This window comes from Panulirus ornatus, chromosome 56, assembly GCF_036320965.1.
Source record: "Panulirus ornatus isolate Po-2019 chromosome 56, ASM3632096v1, whole genome shotgun sequence".
Classification (NCBI taxonomy): Eukaryota; Metazoa; Arthropoda; class Malacostraca; order Decapoda; family Palinuridae; genus Panulirus; species Panulirus ornatus.
This window is the reverse complement of record NC_092279.1, coordinates 15,969,401-15,991,170: the sequence shown is the minus strand read 5'-3', so window position 1 is coordinate 15,991,170 and position 21,770 is coordinate 15,969,401. Positions and strand designations below refer to the sequence as shown.

Here is a 21,770-nt window from a genome sequence, read left to right as displayed (position 1 = left end):
CGTCTCTTGACGCCCAGACCACACAGTCCTCCACCTGCCTTCAGTCGTCTTCCTTGTCAACGTCCAGCCTTCCCTTCGCCTTACCTATACCTGCCTTAATGATGGCAGCGGCAGTCACGTCCCCCATCACCCGTTGCTGCTCCTCTCTACTGAGGCGACATGCGGATCTCACACTAGGTTCCTCTCTCTCTCTCAAATTCCTGTCGTGAAACTTCAAGGGAAACTGGCATGGTGTGTGTGTGTGTGTGTGTGTGTGTGTGTGTGTGTGTGTGTGTGTGTGTGTCCTGCTTTCTCCTGGAAGGTCCCACCGATTCAGACAGGGGAGGAACCCCACCAAGCCAACCCCAGTGAGGAGGGGAGGTCTTCCTTCTCCCGACCAAAACCAGTGAACCTCACAGGAGGGGAGCTCCACCTCCTGACGAACCCCCAGTGAGAGGGGGAGCTCCACCTCCTGACGAACCCCCAGTGAGAGGGGGAGCTCCACCTCCTGACGAACCTCCAGTGAGAGGGGGAGCTCCACCTCCTGACGAACCCCCAGTGAGAGGGGGAGCTCCACCTCCTGACGAACCCCCAGTGAGAGGGGGAGCTCCACCTCCTGACCAACCCCCAGTGAGAGGGGGAGCTCCACCTCCTGACGAACCCCCAGTGAGAGGGGGAGCTCCACCTCCTGACCAGCTGCCAGTGAGAGGGGAGCTCCACCTCCTGACCAGCTGCCAGTGGTCCAGGCAGTAGGGCTCCACCTCCCAGCCCAGGGCTTTTCAGGGGACTGGAGGAACCAATCCCCCGCCCAAGCACAAATTCGCATCCTTTTGTTAATTTGGGTAAAAGCCTCGTAACTCCCCCCCCCCCCCTCCCCGATGGTGGTAGTTGTGGTGGTGGGTGGTGGTAGTGGGTGGTGGTAACCGATGGTGGTAGTGGTACTCCTTGTGGTAGTAGTGACTGGTGGTGGCAGTGGTGGTGATTGTGGTTGTCACTGATGGTGGTAGTGGCTGTGATTGTGGTGGTGATCACTGATGTTGGTGATTGTGGTGGTGGTGGTGATTGTGGTGGTCATTGATGGTGGTGATTGTGGTGGTTAGTGATGGTGGTAGTGACTGTGGTGGTGATTAAGAAGTTCGTATGAGATTCAGACCATTGTAGAGCAGTGAGGACACGATCCTGGTCCTTACCATGTCGTAAGCTCACACCAGAGCGGAGGAGCGATGACGGCCGTGCTCTGTGGTGTGTGGTAAGCTGACACCATTGAGGCAGATGGTGACAGGAGGACCACAGTGGCGTGCTGCCATCACCACTACACACACACACACCCACCCACACACACACACACACACACACACACACACACACACACACACACACACACACACACACACACACACATTCTACACACACATTCTACCACACTACCACACACACACACACACACACACACACACACACACACACACACACACAACACACACACACACACACACACACACACACACACACACACACACACACACACACACACATTCTACCACACTGCCACACACACACACACACACACACACACACACACACACACACACACACACACACACACACACACACACACACACACACACATTCTACCACACTACCACACACACACACACACACACACACACACACACACACACACACACACACACACACACACACACACACACAATCTACCACACTACCACACACACACACACACACACACACACACACACACACACACACACACACACACACACACACATTCTACCACACTACCACACACACACACACACACACACACACACACACACATACATTCTACCACACTACCACACTACCACATACGTTGGAGGGAAGGTATGGAATGGGGTGTTACCCTCAGAGTTCCTCTTTATATAATTCCAATTATTACTTGTGAACAAGTGTGTACTGCCCGGCGGCTTGGCTTATACTCATGATCAACCGGACTGTTACGCCAGCCGGTTGCATGTGTAATCCCTGATGAAGCTGTTTAAAAGAATATTAATAATACAGATAGTTGTAATTGCCTCAGGTATTTATAATATGGATTTAAATATGTAATAAGGATTATACATATATATTTTTCTGGAATTTTACGAAGAGATGAGGTTGTGATACGTGTGTGTGTGTGTGTGTGTGTGTGTGTGTGTGTGTGTGTGTGTGTGTGTGTGTGTGTGTGTGTGTGTGTGTGTGTGTGTGTGTCTGTCTGTCTGTCTGTCTGTATGTGTATGTTGTGATTTCTGTGGCACGGGGTCGCCTGTGTATGTCTGTGCCACAGTTTGCAGCTCTGTGTCCGAGTGTACCTTCGTCAGTCACCACACAGACGCACGCCGGAGTGAAGACATGACACGCTCTCCGTAAATGTAATCATGAAGATGGTTATGTGGCGTGCGCCTCTCTTTTACCTCAAGTTGCCTAACGCAGAGCGGCGTAAAACTCGTCAGGTTATCATCTGGAAATAGCAGCAGCCACGTGCAGAATGTGTCGAGAAAAGTATATATATATATATATATATATATATATATATATATATATATATATATATATATATATATATATATATATATATATGATTATTACGCGAAAGTTCACTTGGGAACTTATCTTGTTTCATTTTCTCCGTGGACTCATAGGAATATATATATATATATATATATATATATATATATATATATATATATATATATATATATATATATATATATATATATATATATATATATATATAATGATCAGGATCCCCACACTTTCCCTTCCCTTCTCTGCCTTTGCCTTCCACTGCTGTTCACCAAGTAATCGGCCCAGAGGACGACCCTATTAGCCTGGACTCGGCAGCACCCGGCTGGTGACCTGATGAGGACGACCTCCCTCCCTCCCTCCCTCCCTCCCTCCCACCCTCCCTCCCTCCCTCCCTCCTCCCTCCCTCCTCCCTTCCCTCCCTCCCTCCCTCCCTCACAGTCAGAGCATCTCGCCAGGTAATTACTTCAGGCCAGTCTGGCACTCCTGGTACTATTCATTGTGGGGGGCGGGGGAGACTGGCAGTGCTATAGCTTACGGCTTCCTGGCACCGGCAGTGTGTGTCACCTGGGAAGTGGCTCTGGTATTGTCTGTCTTCGGATGAGCTCTTGCCCTCGTGAGGGGGATTGGCACACCCTTGTATGATGGGGGATTGGGAATGCTTTGTGTGGATTGGCCTCGACCATGTGTTGAGGCGTGGCACTGGCACTGCCCACCATCTGTGGTGTCTGTTGCGATTGGTGCTATAGCTAGGAACTGAGGACTGGCACTGGAGGTACTGGTTTAGGACTGGCACTGGCCGCACCCTCGCAATCACGGGTGTAAGATGTGATAAGTTCGTCCAGATACCTTGTGGCCTCGACCATGCGGGTCACTGTGAGATAGCATTGTTTGATCCCGATCTCTACTGGAGTCAAACGCTGGATGTGTCGAGGGCCAGTGGAGGCGGCTGCTGTGGTGCTCTGCTGGCGACCACATAACACCAGGTGGGTCACGGCCACCTCCTTACTTACTTATGAGGCTCACCTCCCCTCCTTCGAAAGCCTCTTGCTATATCATTCTTAGTAACATGACAATTCCCCCTACGTGACTTGGGGGAAAGGTAGATACTAGATCTATAAACAGCTTGAGCCATGATATAGACTAACCATGATATAGACAGTATCACTAGTTCAATTGTATAGAGAGTATATCTCCAAGTATAGTCTATGCGATGGCATTACGCTCGATATAGAGGTTGAGGGAGACTCGTTTCGTCTTAGATACAGCCAGAGCTAGGTACAGCCAAGCGAGGGAGGGCACCGCCGCCTCTATACAACTTCCCCCCAACCATCCAGACCTTCTGTGCCAGTATCCCTCTACGGACGGCAGGAGTTAGGCGCCCACGAACGCCATACCTGGGCAACGGCTCCACCAGACATGATGATGATGCAGGCGTAACCACGCCAGGGCCAGGCGTAGTACAACCCCCCCCCCCCCCCCCACACACACACACACACAAACACACACACACACAACGTTCTCATGGAGATGGGAGAACTAGGGGTTCTCTCGAGAGCAGGACGTAGCGTTGAATAGAACGGCGGAGGGGGACGGCGCTGTCGTCCCACAGCGTCGTCCCCCTCCCACACAGTACCCGCCTACCCCCGTGTTGCAGCGTTGTGTAAAGAATCCATCGTAAGTCTTCCCGACAGTAGGAATATAGAGGTGGTCAGCTGAATTTATCTGTCCATAACTCCCGCCCCAGTTGGGGGGTTTCAGTTTGGTTAATAAGTCCCGATGAACAATATCCACCCATAACCCAGCCACGTATTTCAGGCAGGAGAGGCATCAAGACTTGGTGGGGAGAGGCATCAAGACTTGATAAGGGAGGCATCACGAATTGGTAGGAGAGGCATCAGGTTCTTGGTAAGAGAGGTGGTACGACTTGGCATAAGAGGCATGGACGCTTGGTGGGAAAGGCATCACGTCTTGGCGGGAGAGCCATTAAGGCTTGGTAGGAGAGGCATCAAGGCTTAGCAGGAGAGGCATCAAGGCTTAACAGGAGAGGCATCAGGCTTAGCAGGAGAGGCATCAAGGCTTGGCAAGAGAGGCATCAAGGCTTAGCAGGAGAAGCATCAAGGCTTGGTAGGAGAGGCATCAAGGCTTAGCAGGAGAGGCATCAAGGCTTAGCAGGAGAGGCATCGAGGCTTAGCAGGAGAGGCATCAAGGCTTATCAGGAGAGGCATCAAGGCTTAGCAGGAGAGGCATCAAGGCTTAGCAGGAGAGGCATCAAGGCTTAGCAGGAGAGGCATCGAGGCTTAGCAGGAGAGGCATCAAGGCTTGGCAAGAGAGGCATCAAGGCTTAGCAGGAGAGGCATCAAGGCTTGACAAGAGAGGCATCAAGGCTTGACAAGAGAGGCATCAAGGCTTGGGAAGAGAGGCATCAAGGCTTGGCAGGAGAGGCATGAGGCTTAGCAGGAGAGGCATCAAGGCTTGGCAAGAGAGGCATCAAGGCTTAGCAGGAGAGGCATCAAGGCTTAGCAGGAGAGGCATCAAGGCTTAGCAGGAGAGGCATCGAGGCTTAGCAGGAGAGGCATCAAGGCTTATCAGGAGAGGCATCAAGGCTTAGCAGGAGAGGCATCAAGGCTTGGCAGGAGAGGCATCAAGGCTTATCAGGAGAGGCATCAAGGCTTAGCAGGAGAGGCATCAAGGCTTAGCAGGAGAGGCATCAAGGCTTATCAGGAGAGGCATCAAGGCTTAGCAGGAGAGGCATCAAGGCTTGGCAGGAGAGGCATCAAGGCTTATCAGGAGAGGCATCAAGGCTTAGCAGGAGAGGCATCAAGGCTTAGCAGGAGAGGCATCGAGGCTTAGCAGGAGAGGCATCAAGGCTTATCAGGAGAGGCATCAAGGCTTAGCAGGAGAGGCATCAAGGCTTAGCAGGAGAGGCATCAAGGCTTGGCAAGAGAGGCATCGAGGCTTAGCAGGAGAGGCATCAAGGCTTATTAGGAGAGGCATCAAGGCTTAGCAGGAGAGGCATCAAGGCTTGGCAAGAGAAGCATCAAGGTTTGGCGGGAGGAGGAGCATCAGGTCTCCACCCGACCCATGCAGTTTCAGAACACCGTTAATGTTTCACTAACCTGCAAGCGACAAGTCATGAGAGGCGAAAGATTTTTTGAGTCCACATTTTTGAGACCTCCTAATTACATACCTCGACCAGCTCTCTCAAAATTTCCTCTCGGCCATTGTTGCTGTATCATTTTTAAACAGTTTAAAGTTTCGTATTTTTTTTATATGTGATTTTTTCTGAGATTTGTTCAATGGGAATATAGGGATATGATATACGATGAATGGTCGTATATCCTGTGTAGCTGTTTTAAAGGGAATGATGAAGCAAATGTGGTATGGGAGGTTTCATACAGCACAGCGCATCGCTTCCCATTTTCTTTACTACCCGGGGATACTTTACTGTTTGCGTAAAGGTACACAGAGTCCTGTGTGTATCATTGTATGTATGTATCTACGCGTGCGCACACAAATCCACCTCTAATAATGAATTTGACACACACACACACACACACACACACATATATATATATATATATATATATATATATATATATATATATATATATATATATATATATATATATATCTCCTTCCTTCCTTCTTCCTTCATACTATTCGCCATTTCCCGCATTAGCGAGGTAGCGTTAAGAACAGAGGACTCGGCTTTTGAGGGAATATCCTCACCTGGCCCCCTTCTCTGTTCCTTCTTTTGAAAAATTAAAAAAAAAAAAAATGAGAGGGGAGGATTTCCAGCCCCCCGCTCCCTTCCCTTTAAGTCGCCTTCTACGACACGCAGGGAATACGTGGGAAGTATTCTTTCTCCCCTATCCCCAGGGATGATATGTATATATATATATATATATATATATATATATATATATATATATATATATATATAAGGAAGAGTGATAAGAGGATCGTGTTGAATGTTACTGCAAGCGTGCTGCCTCCATCATCAGAGCTAAAATAGCAGTTAGTACAATTACACGTGGGAATTGAGCCATTATATTTATTGTAAGGAATTATCCCTGGCATACCCGAATAAAGTTGATATTGCATTCTGTATATATTATACGGAGCATATTCACTTGGTCTATAAAGAATATATCAAAAGCAATGAACAGTTGGCATTACCGGCTACAATGGCATTGGTGAAGCAGGGGAACAGCGCCATTTGAGCTGGATAGATACTACTGACTGTGATGGGCAATTAGGTCGAAGATAATCGTTCATAAAACAAAAGCCATTACGACAGGTGTACGTAGAGGTGATCAGTCGTGTAGTCTTGTATTGACTGTGACGTATGGTGAAGCGTGAGTGGTGTCCAGGTGCTGACGGAGGAGTACCTACGATGTTTGCCGGAGGGTTAAGGGGTGTTCCAGGGTGCATGCAGCCCTACAGCGCCTTCTGGAGGAGGTGGATGGAGCGAGCAGAGAGGCCCGACGTTGGGAAGGTGTTCTTGAGAGTTCGGGCTGACGTTACGGACGGCCACGGACTGTGCTTACGTGCCACGTGCTTACGTGCCACGTGCTTTCGTGCCACGTGCTTACGTGCCACGTGCTTACGTGCCATGTGCTTACGTGCCACGTGCTTCCGTGCCACGTGCTTCCGTGCCACGTGCTTACGTGCCACGTGCTTCCGTGCCTCGTGCTTACGTGCCACGTGCTTACGTGCCACGTGCTTCCGTGCCTCGTGCTTACGTGCCACGTGCTTCCGTGCCACGTGCTTACGTGCCACGGACTGTTGATACGCCCAGGAGCCACGGATGGCCACGGACTGTGCTCGCTCACGAGCCACGGACAGCTACAGTCTGCTGATACGGACGGGCGCATATAGGGTGTGTCTTGACTGCCATGATGCTAAGGTAGAGTGTTTTCAGGCAGGGGAAACACTACCTCACACACTGGTCAGGAGGCCTTCGAACCCTGGACCTTCCATCTGACAAAGTTATGAACACGATCGCAGTAGCATCCTGTACATTGGTCCATTACTTTTTAGAATATCTCTTTGGGAGAGTTGCGATTCCCTTGCTCAAGTCTGGTGATCAGGGGTAGAAATCCACCCCCTCCACCCCATCATTGCTTGCCATTAATTATCAGTTGATCACTGTCTAACTTTGTCAAGTATTAACCAGAATGCGAGTCATTGTGGCGTCAGGTGAGAGAGAGAGAGAGAGAGAGAGAGAGAGAGAGAGAGAGAGAGAGAGAGAGAGAGAGAGAGAGAGAGAGAGAGAGTTGATGGTCTGACAAGTGAGGGGAAGGTGGGAGGCAGAGAAACATGACAGAGATAGATTAGATAGATAGATAAATAGATAGATAGATAGATAGATAGATAGATAGATAGATAGAGAGAGAGAGAGAGAGAGAGAGAGAGAGAGAGAGAGAGAGAGAGAGAGAGTTGATGGTCTGACAAGTGAGGGGAAGGTGGGAGGCAGAGAAACATGACAGAGATAGATTAGATAGATAGATAAATAGATAGACAGATAGATAGATAGATAGATAGAGAGAGAGAGAGAGAGAGAGAGAGAGAGAGAGAGAGAGAGAGAGAGAGAGAGAGAGAGAGAGAGAGAGAGCAGGAACCTGCAGGTCATCTCACAGAAGCTTGGGAGAAAATAAAAAAAAGTCGTCGGTGGAGTTGTCTGAGGTGTCCCGAGGGGGAGAGGAGTGTGTTGGTGGCCCTCAGGTGACTTCACCCTGGCGGTGCCTGGCGAGGAGGAGGAGGAGGAGGAGCGCCCCAGGTGTGGTGGTGGTGGTGGGTGGCAGCCACTGCACCTGGGGGTGTGTCCTCCACGTTACAGCCGCCTGATTAAGGAAATGATGATGGTCCTGCAGGTGCTCTCTCTCTCTCTCTCTCTCTCTCTCTCTCTCTCTCTCTCTCTCTCTCTCTTCTCTCTCTCTCTCTCTCTCTCTCCCTCCTTGGCCTTCTTCCTTTCCCACCACACCGGCTATACTGAGAGCCGGAGGTGGGATGAGACCTGATAGTCAGTGGAGACAACGGGGGATAGATGTATGTCCGTTGAGACAGCTGAAACCTTGGGAGAGAGAGAGAGAGAGAGAGAGAGAGAGAGAGAGAGAGAGAGAGAGAGAGAGAGAGAGAGAGAGAGAGAGAGAGAGAGAGAGAGAGAGCTATGTCTTTGAAGACAACTGGGGACAGATGTTATGTCTGTGAAGAAAACGAGCGTTCTAGTTTAAAAGTTTAATTGGTGTGTTCTGCAGGACGTGGATCTCTTTTCCTGAGGCACTTCCTCTCCACCCCCGCCCGCCCGAGACGTGCATCTTGTACCCCGAGATATGTAGAGCCTTCACCCAGCTGTTTTTTTTCCTTGTACCGCTGTTTTGTATACTTAATGTTTGGTTTACAGGTATTGTGTACTTAGTGTATACCTAGTGTGCGTTATCAGGTGTGCAGTGTTTGGTTTACAGATACTGTATACTTAATGTATACCTAAGCGTATACTAAGGCGTCCCGAACGTGTCATGTGGTGGATGGTTTTCCAGTGTGGTGGTGGGAGGACACAAGTCAGGAGGTCTTCCTGGAGGGTATACCATGACATAGGGCCACTTGGCTTTTAAGGTATGAGTAGTGAGAGGAAGACGACTGTGTATGTGTGTGTGACACTGATCTAAAGCGACCCTTAGGGATGTGCAGCGACCCTTGCGGGTGGGTGAAGCCCCTGCTCAAGTGTGGCGTGAGTGGTACAGGATTGTAATGCCATGAGCGGATGCACAGCGTGACCCCTGTAATCCTTTTGCGCCGCCGCTCACAGGATGAGCAAGAAACTTGCCGGGGACAAGGACACAGATCAGATCACACACTCACATGTGTAGCGACTATTCCCGAACCTCCTCAGCGCCACCTACCGACCCGCCCTCACCACCCCACCCACCCTGTGCCCGCCCTCCGACATCGACTGATGTGATGCCTTACGTTGGCGGGTGACGCCCGTTGCCCCCGCGCTCAGCTCTTCACCGTCCAGGAGTGGCCACGCTCGACCATTCCACGCCACGCCGCCTTTCATTCATCCTCCTCCTCCACTCTTAACGCTACCCCTCACCTCGTCACTCATAGTCCAATCCGACATCCTCTCGTCCCTTACCCTCCCTCTTGTTCCTCACCATCCACGCTATACCCTTCTCGTCCCTCTCTATCCACGCCACCATCCTCTCTCTTTCCTCACCATCCACTCCTTTCTTCTTGTCCCTCACCATCCACGCCCTCATCCTCTCGCTCCTCACCATCCACGCCACCTTCATCTCGTCCCTCACCATGCACGCCTCCCTCCCACTGTGCGGCACCTCCTCCCACTGTGCGGCACCTCCTCCCACCACGGTGGAGAAGGCATGAAGGAGACGTTCCTCTGGGTCGAGCGACGTCTCCTGCTGCATTCCATCAGGTGGTGGCAGGGAAGGTGTCAGGCGTGAAGCAACCCTTCCGTCTTGACCACACCCATAGCTCTCCCAGGACCTGGTCCGGCCGCCCCCGCCGGCCCCCCTCCACCTACCCCTCCCCTGCAAGCCCCTCCCACCGGGCAGGACAGGCCGGCAGCAGCGGGTCGAGGGGGTCAGTCGCCCACAGCATCTCACTGAAGCTACGCGCCGCGTCCGTGCTCCGCCCTGGCCCACGTGTCTCTCAGTGGGCTCACACCGACTCGATCCCGCCAGTGCGTCTTCGTCAGTGTTGTGTGTGTGCGTGTCGTGTGTAATGGTACGGACCCCCTTCGCCATCTTGCTCTCTAGTTGTGTGTAGACGTCTTTTATTTACAGGATATGTGGACGAGAGTGTGTTTTGGGTCGTCCTGGTGAAGCAATTAGCGTGTGTCGCGTACAATCGTGGGGGGGAAAAAAACTTGGACAGTTTTGAGGCTTGGGTCGTGACACTTAATTTAGGTAAGGGGATGGGGTAGGGGAAGAGAGAGCCTGGAAAAGCTGAGTTGTCAGACAAGTGGTGATGCATTACACCTTCCAGTCCATTACCGGAGGGGGACCCCTTGCTGACCACCCTTGGACCTCGCTGTGCCAGAGACGGAGTGTGACAGTCATGGTGGTGATGTCCGCTGATGCAGGGATGTGGTGAGCTGGTCTGACGGAGTTGCCATGGGAGGTGACGGCCAGGGGCAGGGTGTGGTGTGAGCTGGTTTGGGGAGTTACCGTGGGAGTTTCTCGCTGGGGAGTGTGTGGTGTGAGCTGGTTTGGGGAGTTTACAGTAGGGGAGTGTGTGGTGAGCTGTCATGGGGAGTTATCATCGGAGTTGACGGTATGGGAGTGTGTGGTGAACTGGTAGTGGAGTTAACATGGGAGTTTAGAGCTGGGGAGTATGATGGATAGGTCGGGGAGTTGATGACAGAAATGACCCGACCCTACAAACATGCCCCGCGCAGTTTCAGAAATAGTTTTCGTTTCACTTAGTGTTACCCAGCAGTGCCCTTCACTCAGTGTTACCTAGCACTCTCCTTCACGCAGTGTTACCCAGCACTCTCCTTCACTCACATAGTGTTACCCAGCACTCTCCTTCACTCACTCAGTGTTACCCAGCACTCTCCTTCACTCACTCATTGTTACCCAGCACTCTCCTTCACTCACTCAGTGTTACCCAGCACTCTCCTTCACTCACTCAGTGTTACCCAGCACTCTCCTTCACTTATGTTACCCAGCACTCTCCTTCTCATGTCACCTAGCACTCTCCTTCACTCAGTGTCACCCTTCACTTTCCTTTACTCACTGATTCCCAGTTTTACTCAGCACAACCCAGTGACGCACGGGCTTACTCACCCCGACGCTACGCACTATCATTCACTGCCACCCAGTACCTGCCGAGATTCATTCAGTGCTACCCATACACTACCCAGTTTCGCCACCCACGTTCATTCATGACCATCTCCCCTCCGCCTCCAGTGTCACAGCTGACACCCTGTCGCTCCCTCGGTTCACTGAGAGCCACCCAGTCCAGCCCTGAGATCCCCTGCACTCATGGAAGGCCCCCGGGGCTGTGACCTGCAGCTGGTCGAGGCCATAAGGTAGGGATGTAGTCGACGGAGCCTCACACGATGGGCGGGTCAGAGGACCAGGGGGACTCGAGGCGTGATTTACCTCCCGGGATATGCGGGTCAGGTGGCGAGGTGAACGCCAGGGGCTGAAGGATTGAGTGATACGAGGGAGAGAGCCTGTGGGGAGAAAGGTCATGCTGAAGGAAGGTGAGGGAACTAGGGAGGCCGAGTGATGAATAGCCCAGGTGGGGGAGCCCAGGTGAGGGGCGGCTCTGGTCGGTAGAAGTGTAAAGGGAACTAGGTAGTGATGTTGTGGGTACAGGGGAAGGACAGGTGATAGTAGACCCGATGGTCCATTTCGAGATTATCTGATAAGAGGACAATAAGTCGTAGTGTCTTGGAGGCGTTTATCTTGGTGGTGGAAACAGGAGGCACCTCCCCATCCACCACTCCCTCCGGCACGACAGCCGGCAGTAAGAAAACCAAGAAGTAACGCCGTGTATTATGGAGAGAGTATACCGCTATGGACATTCTATAGGAAAGTGTTGAAGGGGGGACACTACCTTACTTTAGCTACAGTGGGTTTTCCCTGGGAGGAGGAGGAGGAGGAGGCTCAAACATGAAACGGAAATATAGCAATTTCTTTTTCTTCTAAAAACGAGTTAAGAATTTGTTTTTGTTTTTTGGAACAGGGCTGTTTATCGACACCCAATATACGATTCCTTCCACCGTGAACTTTATCCTCACTTAAATGTCTTTTATCTGGTGTTCTCTCGAGAGATTTATGAAATTCTCAAATGCTGACGAAATATGCCGAAAAAATTCTGACCAAGTCGTTAGACATAATCTTTTTGTTATTCTTAACCTCTTGTTGATGATCGGTCATATGTTTATTTTGTTCAAAAATTTGAACGATTTCATCTCTTGATTTGTGGAGTAAGGCCAGGCGGCGAGGGAGGGTGGAGTAAGCAAGGCAATGGGGGTATGGCAGACTGGAGGAGCAGAGGTGTTATGTGTCACAACGGTGGAGGAGACAGCAGCGGTGGAGGAACACATCCCTGCGGGATCCCGTGACGTCACCGTGAGACTTCTTACGTCTGTAGTTGATGATGTTGGGGACCACATTATTTACGACAAGAATCACTCCAGTGAGGACCAATGCTAGACCACGAACCTGCCTTCTTGTAGATTGTAGTCTGGCACAGTGGCTTTCTCATATGTCCCGCCCCTAACCCTCACCCTTCGCTTTTGTGATATTTGTTCATCCTGCACTACTATCTCTTCTACTCACTTTGTGTACCTCCGTCTCAAATTGTGTCATTATTTTCGAGGACTCAAGCTTGGCATCCATGGCTGGACAAGTAGGATTACGACTGTTCCCTCCCGCAGGCGTAGAGTGCTATCCACTCTCGAGTCCCATTCCCCTATATGGCCCCCCCAGAGCACCTCATCTCTTCCCCCGTGTTGTGTGTGTGGGGTACATTGCCCAAAGGTGCAGCTACCACAGCACCGTCGTCAGTGAGGCTAATATGCGTAGCTCATACTCTTCCACACGCCCTGGGGGCCTCGTCATACGTCAGACGTCACGCTGGAATTGTCCTCCTCTTTCCAGCACCGAGGTCCCTCTTGCGTGTATATCCGCCCAACATCCATCTGCAGCTGGACGCCAGCAAAAGCGACCGACCATTGTGTCGAACTCGCGGTCTAATCCAGCCAACGGCAGGGCATTACCTGCACACGTTACACTTGCAGTAACCCGGCCACTCTTGTTCCGCCACGGGCCTGGCGCACCGCACTGTCAGCCCATCCCGCTCTCATCTCGGGTATTGCTCTCTCCATAAAGCCAATGAACCACCACACAGACACCGCACAGCCCTGACACACACACACACACACACACACACACACACACACACACACACAACAGGCATCCAATTCGGACAGCTCTGCTCTCTCTCGCAAACAAAATTTAGTTATATGAGTAATGTTGTATATGACGCTCTGCCTGTAATTTTATCAACTGAATATATTTTTTTCTCATATATATATATATATATATATATATATATATATATATATATGCTGTTGGAAGAAAGTTGCTACAAGTAGTGTGTTGTTTTTTATCAGGGGTTTACACATTTGTGCGAGTAGGAAGAGATGAGAGTGAGTGGTTACAGGTGAAAGTTGGTCTGCGGCAGGAGTGTCTGATGCCACCATGGCTATTTAGTTTGTGTATGGATGGGTTGGTGAGGGAGGTATATGCAAGAGTCTTGGAGGGAAGGGCCAGTATGCACTCAGTTTGGGTGAGGCAGCCTGGGAAGTGTCAGGTGTTGTTTGCTGGTGACACAGACCCCTGATAGCAGAGTGAAGTGAGAAACTGCAGAAGTTGATGGCTGACTTTAGGAGAGTGTTCAAAAGGTGGAAGTTAAGAGTAAATGTGAATAGAAGCAAAGTTTTAGGTTTAGTAGGATAGAGGGACAGGTTAGTTTAGTTGTGTTAGTTGTGTTGAAAATGGCGTGTTAAGGTCATTATGTGGTGAGAGGTGGTTTGAGGGAGTAAGTAACAAAAGGGGAAGAGAGAGGTGTGGTAATGAAAAGAGTGTGGTTGACAGAGCTGAAGAGGGTTTGCTGAAATGGTTTGGACATATGGAGAGAATGAGCGAGTAAAGGTTGACAGAAGTGAAGGAGACAAGAAGGGGAAGACAAAGTGGAGACGGAATAATGGAGTGACATAGATTTTGATTGATTTGGAATTGAGCATGCAGGAGGGTGAAAGGCATGCATGGGATAGAGTAAATTGGAACGATTTGGTATACAGGGGTGGACGTGCTGTCATTGGATTGAATCAGGGCTTCATGCGGCCGGGGTAAACCATAGAAGCTCTATGGGGCCTGACTGAGGACAAGGAGCTGTGGTTTCGGTGCATTGCACATAACACCTAGAGAACTGGTGTGAGCGAATGCGGTCTTTCTTCGTCTGATCCTGGTGCTACCTCGCTAAAGCAGGAAACTGGGAACAAGTGTGTGTATATATGTACTCTCACCACCATTACGCAGCGTTTACATCTGCTTATGCTATCGCCACCCTCACCACCTCACCCTCCATCATCAGACTCACCACCACCACCACAGTATCAACGTGTGAACAGTTTGCTTGACCCAGCGTGGGACGCGTGGTCGGCCGGCTTGTGCGAGGCGGGCTTGGCGTGATCCGCGCTGAGCTGATAGCCGGGCGGGAGACGCGTCCACCATGCCCTCCGGAACATCACCATTTTCTCTTGAAAAAAAAAGTGAGAGTGTGAAGAGAAAATGGAATAATGAATTATGATTTTTCTGAGTTTTGACCTGTTGCAGCGAAGTATAAATGGTGTGTAGAATAGCCTCCCCAGCTTTCCTAGGGAGAAGGGGGAGGTGGATGTCCCTTTTGTGTGTCGCGAGTAAACAGACAAGAGAGGAAGATTATAGAGGTGGTGAGTTGATCGTTCACGAGAGACGATCAATATTGATAAAGTGATTGAGGATCAGATGGGGTGATGTGGCCACCTGACACTTGTGGTCATAAGGGGGGATGGGGTAATCACGGTGTGTGGGTGGGGCGGTCACGCTGTGTGCAGGGATGGGACCGTCACGGTGTGGGGATAGGGCGGTCACGCTGTGTGTGGGGATGGGACGGTCACGGGGTGGGGATGGGACAATCACGGGGTGGGGATGGGACGGTCACGGTGTGGGGATGGGACAGTCACGGGATGGGGATGGGGCAGTCACGGTGGGGGATGGGGCGGGCACGGTGTGTGTGGGGACGGGGGCGGGCACGGTGTGTGTGGGGACGGGGGCGGGCACGGTGTGTGTGGGGATGGGGCGGGCACGGTGTGTGTGGGGATGGTGTGTGTGTGTGTAGGAGTGGGGCGGTCACGGTGTGTGCGTGTGTGTGTGGGGGGATGGGGCGGTCACGGTGTGTGTGTGGGATTGGGGCGGTCACGGTGTGTGTGTGTGGGATTGGGGCGGTCACGGGCGTGGGAATTGGTCGATAGATTGCCTCCTTCATCCACTGTATATGTCGTAATGGGCAAATAACTCACACAGTCGGGCGACAGCTGTGGCTGGTGGTGACCTCCTACTCTCTTTCCTCTCTCTCTCTCTCTCTCCCTCTGAGAACCACACACACACACACACACACACACACACACACACACACACACACACACACACACACACACATACCTCATCATCTTCCTGCATCTCACCATGATCTCGCACAACGATATCACGTCACCATTACTAAACCCACCCAACATTAATACCATTTCTGTCCAGAATTCACCAGGCGACGGCGCCGTCGCAGAGCTGGATGCTCTCGGTAAAGACTGCGAGTAAGAGCGGGTGAGGCAAGGTGTGTAAGGTCGTGGTGAGGACGGTGTGTGAGGGGAGAGCTGGGCCAGCTGGTGAGGGAGGAGGGGCGGCGGGCTCCCGGTGAGGGATTATCCTCACCATGTGACACACTGCTGCCAGACCCGTCATCCAGTGGAGGACGACGGGGGGGGGGACACACACGCTCCAGCCTGACGTGCCCGAGGCCTACCAGGGTCGTCCAGCGTCGTCCTGGTGGTCGTGGGTGGTGAGACCAGGGGTCGTGGAGCGTCGTCCTCCTGATGGTCGTGGGTGGTGAGGTCAGGGGTCGTGTAGTCGTGGTTGGTTACGTTTGTTATGACACATGACACATGGTCGTACTTCTTAGTGGAACAAGGGGTCGTAGTCACGACCGCAGACGTTAGGTACCACCACGAACCATTGCTGTAGTCGTGGTGAGCAGTTACTACTACCACAACAACCACCATCATAATAACCACAACCACGGGTGCATAACTACTGCTGCCGTCACCAGGCAATTACTTCCTCCCATCACACACTACCATTAACACCTCCACAACTAACACTACTACCACTACCCCCAGCTGCTACCACTACCCCCAGCTGCTACCACTACTTCCAGCTGCTACCACTACCCCCAGCAGCTACCACTACTCCCAGCAGCTACCACTACTCCCAGCTGCTACCACTACCCCCAGCTGCTACCACTACTCCCAGCTGCTACCACTACTCCCAGCTGCTACCACTACTCCCAGCTGCTACCACTACCCCAGCTGCTACCACTACTCCCAGCAGCTACCACTACTCCCAGCTGCTACCACTACTCCCAGCTGCTACCACTACCCCCAGCTGCTACCCCTACTCCCAGCTGCTACCACTACTCCCAGCTGCTACCACTACTCCCAGCTGCTACCACTACCCCCAGCAGCTACCACTACTCCCAGCTGCTACCACTACCCCCAGCTGCTACCACTACTTCCAGCTGCTACCACTACCCCCAGCAGCTACCACTACTCCCAGCTGCTACCACTACTCCCAGCTGCTACCACTACCCCCAGCTGCTACCACTACTCCCAGCTGCTACCACTACTCCCAGCTGCTACCACTACCCCCAGCTGCTACCACTACTCCCAGCTGCTACCACTACCCCCAGCAGCTACCACTACTCCCAGCTGTTACCACTACCCCCAGCTGCTACCACTACTCCCAGCTGCTACCACTACTCCCAGCTGCTACCACTACTCCCAGCTGCTACCACTACTCCCAGCTGCTACCACTACCCCCAGCAGCTACCACTACTCCCTGCTGCTACCACTACTCCCAGCTGCTACCACTACTCCCAGCAGCTACCACTACTCCCAGCTGCTACCACTACTCCCAGCTGCTACCACTACCCCCAGCAGCTACCACTACTCCCTGCTGCTACCACTACTTCCAGCTGCTACCACTACCCCCAGCTGCTACCACTACTCCCAGCTGCTACCACTACCCCCAGCAGCTACCACTACTCCCTGCTGCTACCACTACTCCCAGCTGCTACCACTACTCCCAGCTGCTACCACTACCCCCAGCAGCTACCACTACTCCCAGCTGCTACCACTACTCCCAGCTGCTACCACTACTCCCAGCTGCTACCGCTACTCCCAGCTGCTACCACTACTCCCAGCTGCTACCACTACCCCCAGCTGCTACCACTACTCCCAGCTGCTACCACAACTCCCAGCTGCTACCACTACCCCCAGCTGCTACCACTACTCCCAGCTGCTACCACTATTCCCAGCTGCTACCACTACCCCCAGCAGCTACCACTACTCCCTGCTGCTACCACTACTCCCAGCTGCTACCACTACTCCCAGCAGCTACCACTACTCCCAGCTGCTACCACTACTCCCAGCAGCTACCACTACTCCCAGCTGCTACCACTACTCCCAGCTGCTACCACTACTCCCAGCTGCTACCACTACCCCCAGCTGCTACCACTACTCCCAGCTGCTACCACTACTCCCAGCTGCTACCACTACCCCCAGCTGCTACCACTACTCCCAGCTGCTACCACTAGAGTCCACCAGCCTCGGCACTTGCCACCACTGTGTGTAGTGGTGGTAGTGTGACGCTGCCCCCCCCCCCCCCCCCCCGAGTTTCAGACCATTAAAAGGCCAGACGTATTGACTGGAAACGAGCGAGTTTCCAGACCTCCTGTATCGGCTCGGGGGAGTGTTGGGTTGTATTTCTGGAGGTTGTGTTGTATATTTCTTGGCCTGTTGTATCTGCCCCGGATGGGCTGTGTTGTGTTTCTGAAGACGTTGTTATTTTTCTGTGAGTGTTGTGGTTGCTGTATCAACTTCAATCTTTTGTCTTCTATCGTATTATTTGAAGGTCAGTTTGTATGTCTCTGTGTGTGTTATGGTAAATTTTTCGATGCAGTTGCTTGGTTGGATATTTTTTTTATCTGGAGTTCATTGTATGTTCCCTGAAGTGACGTATTTTGCATACAGATCTATGATTGTATGTAGCTTCGCGTATTTTTCCCTCGGAGGTAGTGCTCTGTATTCGAGAGGGATGCTGTATTTTCAAGTTTTGTATTTTCTTTGTAAACTGTAATGTGTTTTCAAGGATGTTTCTGAAAGAAAAAAATATGTCCCATTCTCGGAGGACATGATTGAATAAAAATCTTTGTGTTTCTGGCGATACAGTTATCATTTTCTGAAGAGCCAGCTGTATTTTTCTGGTCGTCTCTGTGTGCGTATGTGCTGTATTTTTCGGTCTTCATACTGTATTTCCCGAGGGTTCTGCCTGTACTCTGGGATTCACTGTAGGTGAGTGAGTCTGGTGCATTACCTTCATCCGTACTGTAACCCTGTTGTAAGAAGATCCCCACACTGTTCTCCCCCCTCTCACACATCTACACTCTGCTTCCCTCTGGTGAGATTATTGACCTGAGTTCGATGGTATGATGGCTTGACCTTTGACCCTTATGGGTCGGGTCAGACGCCAGGTTTAGGGTGTCGTAGTGGCCTCTGTCTCCTGCTGTGTTTGTGTCCCGTTTTATCGTTTGTACTACCCAATTAAGGAGCCGCGCTATATGGCCTCGTAGCTTCATAATCACGCCTCACACAGCTACAACAGTCGTAAATCGTACGACATAAGCATATGCCCGCCGACCATCCGGTCCCGCGGGTTGAAGAGCCATATAGAGTCACGCCTGTGGCCCCGCCCCCCAGCTGTAATGTGATTGGTCACTCGCTAACTCTAAACTTGCTGTGATTGGCTGGGGGCCCTCTCGGGCATACTCTAAGTTGGGCAATGCTTAACTTTCTTCCTCACGAAGTTACTTTTTTTTTGTCTTGTTAAAATTATTATTCTGCACCGTGTGTGTGTGTGTGTTGTGTGTGTGTGTGTATGTTATCATGTGCACATGTATGCGTAGTGTATTCATGCGCGGGTTGAGTCGTTTTGCGCGTTTATCTGAGTGAGACTCAGTGAGAGTATGGTATTTTTTGTGAGTTTTCTCTCAGTGGTTATGAGTATGTAGAGCGGCGGCGGAGGTGGTGGAGTTTTGAGCGACACCTGCGGTTGTGTGTGAGTGACTGACCGCCGCTGCCCACCATCATGGTCCCCTGAGCGGCCGGGATAATGGTTCTCGCCCGCCTTCCGCCCCATTAGCTTCGGGCGACGCGCCGCATCACAAGAGTACAACCATTTGTTGCTAACATCGATATTGGTCGAGTTACGAGCCGGGTTCAGCTGATCAGGGCGGCCGTTGATCACCACCACCACCCACGGGCGGCAGGTCATGCAGTGGTGGGCATGTCTGAGGTCACGCAGTGGTGGGCAGGTGGGAGGTCACGCAGTGGTGGGCAGGTGGGAGGTCATGCAGTGGTGGGCAGGTGGGAGGTCACGCAGTGGTGGGCAGGTGGGAGGTCACGCAGTGGTGGGCAGGTGGGAGGTCACGCAGTGGTGGGCAGGTGGGAGGTCATGCAGTGGTGGGCAGGTGGGAGGTCATGCAATGGTGGGCCGGTGGGAGGTCATGCAATGGTGGGCCGGTGGGAGGTCACGCAGTGGTGGGCAGGTGGGAGGTCATGCAATGGTGGGCCGGTGGGAGGTCATGCAGTGGTGGGCCGGTGGGAGGTCACGCAGTGGTGGGCAGGTGGGAGGTCACGCAGTGGTGGGCCGGTGGGAGGTCACGCAGTGGTGGGCAGGTGGGAGGTCATTCCTAATAATGTCAGGCCACTCAGCAACAACCTCTTCCCTAATGCTTGGTCCTGTTCTTACCCCTGGAGGAGGAGGAGGTCCCTAATCATCCTAGTACAGGGTCGTGTTCTTCCCCCCCATCAGGAGGAGGATGAGGACGCCCCTCCGTTTGTCCACGTCTTACCATCCTTGGATGGCTGGTATCATCCACCCCCTGCACCAGTATGTTCCTGGCCAACCCGTGTCAGGGATTCCCTTCTTCGTCTGCACCTTGTAAGAACATAATGCTCTTTGTTGTCTATTCAGTAAAACCCAGACGTCATGAGCAGCAACACTCTGCTCCTCTCTCTCTCTCTCTCTCTCTCTCTCTCTCTCTCTCTCTCTCTCTCTCTCTCTCTCTCTCTGGGTAGACGGGTGATGATGCCGTGCCCTTCTAAACACCCGGAGGGCCCCCCCTCCCCCCTCTCTGTTCTCCCCCATCAGGATAAAGAAATCACTTCCTGCCATATCGTCTCAGGTCCTCCCTCCCCCTACAGCTGGGCGGGAGACATGCCCCCATCGGGGGGCCACAAGAACATCTTTATAATCCACGTTAATATCCTTCCCTCAAACTTCCATCAGATTTTTGTTGTGTTAAGATCCCTCTCGGGAACATGACGTCGACTTGGCTCCGTGCCGGACAGCTGGCGGGTCTTGATGCACAGTCTGTGAATAATGGCCAGGCTTCGCTGGTGTTGGGGGTGTTGGTGATTGGTGGCGGCGAGGGTGTCGGCACTGGTGGTGGTGGTGGTGGTGGTTTTAAGGGGTTGTTGGTGGATGGTGGGGAACGAGAGTGGTGGATGTGTGTGGTTGGTGGTGGTGAGGGAGTCGTGATAGGGGTATTAGTGATGGTGATTGAGGATGTTGGGGTGTTGGTGGTGAGGGAGGCCGGGTGTTGGTGAGGGAAGTTGGTGGTGGTGTGTGTGTGGCGAGGGAAGGTGGGTGCTAGAGTTGTGGTGGTTGTTGGAGGTATTGTTGGTGGTATGGTGATAATGACGTGTGTTGGAGACGATGGTGAGGGGTGGATGTTGATGATAACGACAGAGTGTTTGGTGACAGTGGTAGGAGTGTGTCCCGGTGATGGTGAGAGCAGGAATTCAAACGCCGGCAGCCCATAGGCACCTTCGAGGAAAGAGAGAGAGAGAGAGAGAGAGAGAGAGAGAGAGAGAGAGAGGAGTGGGCGGGCGGGCGGGCGGGGATGATAATAGGGACGTCTCCCGCCCTGGTTTAACCAACATTATCTCTCGCTAATGTTTTCTTCCAAGTTGGTGAGGTGTGACCTGGCCCGCTTTTGTCTCAGACTTGTACAGGAAGTTGATCTTACCCATGAGTTATGGCGGGAGGGTTGCTCTCTCTCTCTCTCTCTCTCTCTCTCTCTCTCTCTCTCTCTCTCTCTCTCTCTCTCTCTCTCTCTCTCTCTCTCCAGGTTGACTTGCTCTGGGAAGCCCCTCACACAAGAGAGCGTGTGAGGGATGGCCAGTATTAATATGTGTGATGCAGGAGTCTAGTCACCACACTAACTGAAGTTGCCTCTGTAGTCTTCCCTTATTAGCTGCAGTTTGTGTGTATGTTACGACCTCCTCACACCACGGCCTCCCT

At 52.1% G+C, this 21,770-nt stretch overlaps 1 protein-coding gene across 12 annotated transcripts in view; it reads left to right on the top strand.

Annotated features, from left to right (window-relative positions):
* Positions 1–10,139: 10,139 nt before the first annotated feature.
* Positions 10,140–21,770, top strand: part of LOC139765935 (cell adhesion molecule Dscam1-like) — a 301,572-nt gene continuing 289,941 nt past the window's right edge. For 8 of the 12 annotated variants that reach the window (XR_011716761.1, XR_011716762.1, XR_011716760.1 and 5 more), the window contains exon 1: positions 10,140–10,296. The gene's annotated coding sequence lies outside the window, so the exon portion shown is untranslated. The remainder of the gene's footprint in view (positions 10,297–21,770) is intronic. The other 4 variants (XM_071693918.1, XM_071693917.1, XM_071693914.1 and 1 more) reach the window with 3 other exon arrangements.